The sequence below is a fragment of the Penaeus chinensis genome, chromosome 36, assembly GCF_019202785.1.
Source record: "Penaeus chinensis breed Huanghai No. 1 chromosome 36, ASM1920278v2, whole genome shotgun sequence".
Taxonomy (NCBI): Eukaryota; Metazoa; Arthropoda; class Malacostraca; order Decapoda; family Penaeidae; genus Penaeus; species Penaeus chinensis.
The window spans coordinates 12,765,813-12,768,312 of record NC_061854.1 but is presented as its reverse complement, the minus strand read 5'-3'; the positions used below and the strand labels follow the sequence as shown (position 1 = coordinate 12,768,312).

The window sequence follows — 2,500 nt, the reverse complement described above, 5'->3', positions numbered from 1 at the left end:
CTCCTTTGACTACCTCCGGAATTGAACTAAAGGCATTCCAGCCTCGACCCGAAGCGTTTGAAGGCGGAGCAAATGAGACACGAGCTCTAATCTGACTTCGGATTTACTCGTTAGTGCAATAAGACCGTGGATACTTTACTCGTCTGTCAGGCAGGATTAAGGAGCATTAGAGTTTACGATAAGGAGATTTTACATACGCTTTTTTTCAGTACGTTTTTGTCATTCGCCTTACCTTACTCGTTAACATTGCAATTATCATCATTATTATTCTTTGTAACTTTATTTGAACTGTTTGAAGGCTCATGCAAGCCCTATATCTCGGAGGAAGCGACTCATCTGTTTGATAATGTTAAGTCATTTGGGTTTTTTGTCTGCCTTTCGAGACTTTAAAATGAGATGTCTTGAGGGAATGTCATATGTCAATGGGGGGGGGGGGGGGGGGTCCTAAAAAGTCCTGTACAATCGTCAAAGATGGAAAAATAAAGTTGTAAAACCATGTCGCTTGGTGTGTTCGTTAAATGATTTCAGCCATGTTCTCCCATTCAAAACTCAGTATGATTTTTGTATCCTTCCCGAATCGGCAATAAAATCGTGGGAAAAGATTTTATTATGCCGTTATCCCTAAACCCTTCGCCCGCGTTCTAAAACACTTTGATCTCACCTCGCAGCTCTGTAGAGTAAGTCAAATCCTCCTGGACTGATTATCCGAAAATCTATCCTGACTGGAACCAAGCCTTGAAGTGCAGTATGTGAGGTAAACACAGCCCTTTTTATATTTTCCTGTGACTGAGCACTTACAATGGGACCGACGCGACAGTGCATATGACCACAAAAAAGGAAATTGCGCTGACGTTGCAAGTTGCGAATGGAAACGGCAGTTGCTGTTGTGTGTGCGACTTAAGCAATTTCCTTTGTGACCAACGATATCTACCTGTTCAGATCTTTATATCGAAGAACACCAGTGTCCTCATCTATACGCAAATCAGAATAAAAATCCAGGTGCCGAAATGAGGACCAAATCCTGGCACAGCCATAATTCGGTCTCAAGTAGTTTCCAATCCGAGTAGCATCGAGGAGAATTCGCACCAACATCATTATTTTTGTATAAAGGAAATACAAATCATTCCCTTTTTGCATGTGAACAATGAGACGTGATCTCATCCCCACATCCTGCACCAAGCAACAGCGTGACATTGCACGGATAGTGAAATAAAGAACGAACCTAAAAATGATACAAAAATAACTGCGTATTGTACCCTAAGCTCACGTTCAGCCCTTGGACACAGCCTACAGGATGCACTTTATCACTCATTACTTCTCTTCCTCTCTGTCGGTTTCTCTCTTTACAGTAGTTATCTGTTTATCGCTGTTCTGTCTATTTATCTCTATTAATTCTGTCTATTTCATTATTACTCTGCCTGTCTGTCAGTCTGTCTCTCTCCCTCCTTTCTTTTCTATCCCTTCCTCCCTCCCTCTCTCCTTCCCCCTTCCTCCCCCCCCTTCCTCCCTTCCGCCCTCCCTCTCTCCTTCCCCCTTCCTCTCTCCCTCTATCCCTCTTTCCTTACACTTTCTCCCTCTCCCCTCTCCTTATACGTTCTATTCTCCCCTCCTCCTTAGCCTTTCTCCCTCTCCCCTCTCCTTATACGTTCTACTCTCTCCTCCTCCTAATCCTTTCTCCCTCTCCCCTCTCCTAATACGTTCTATTCTCCCCTCCTCCTTATCCTTTCTCCCTCTCCCCTCTTCCTCTCTCTCGCGTTTTCTCCCTCTACCTCACGGCCTCCTGCATACACGAACGCAGAGCTATGTGGCAACACCCCCTTTATCGCTACTATGTTTCCGCTCTGCATCCGGTTTTTTACTTTATTTTTAGACCGTCCGCGCAGTACAAATACGGTTCAGAAAGTTACATTAACCAGTCCAGCAGAAGAAAGAGAGAAAAAATGAGAAGGGGTAGCCATAAGGTGAACAAGGAAGCAGGAAAAGCTAGAATATTCATGCGGAGAAAAGAAGTAAAAGTAGCATTTGTTGTCTATGAATAGCCCAGAAGCGTTTTGTCTACGTGTCATAAGGTTGTGAGTTTTACGTTAGAGTGCCGCATTCTCGCCTGTTCTGCGTTCAGTGGCACGGCCACTAACACACGTTTACATTTCACAAGAGATTTTGTAAGTCGAATCTGAATATGTTAGGAGAAGTTAATGCTTTAAATGCACACGCGCGCATGCATGCAAACAGCATATTGGACTGTCTGTATATCTTTTTATTTTTGCCCATACTTCTGTCTTTCTATCTATCCATCTATCTGTTTGTCTGCTTATATTTCTGTCTGTCTGTCTGTCTGTCCATTTGTCTATTTATCTGTCTGTGTCTCTGCGTATATATGTGTGTGTGTGTGTGTGTGTGTGTGTGTGTGTGTGTGTGTGTGTGTGTGTGTGTGTGTGTGTGTGTGTGTGTGTGTGTGTGTGTATTATGTATACATAAAGATATATATAAATATAAATAG

At 43.1% G+C, this 2,500-nt stretch overlaps 1 protein-coding gene across 2 annotated transcripts in view; it reads right to left on the bottom strand.

Moving 5' to 3' along the window:
- The window catches only part of LOC125044579 (influenza virus NS1A-binding protein homolog), a 25,035-nt gene that overhangs the window by 18,747 nt on the left and 3,788 nt on the right, over window positions 1-2,500 (bottom strand). Inside the window, exon 1 of one of the 2 annotated variants that reach the window (XM_047641297.1) lies at window positions 662-682. The exons of the other annotated variant lie outside the window; for it this stretch is intronic. The gene's annotated coding sequence lies outside the window, so the exon portion shown is untranslated. Of the gene's footprint in view, window positions 1-661; window positions 683-2,500 lie in introns of those variants that run through there. 2 annotated transcript variants of the gene reach the window in all.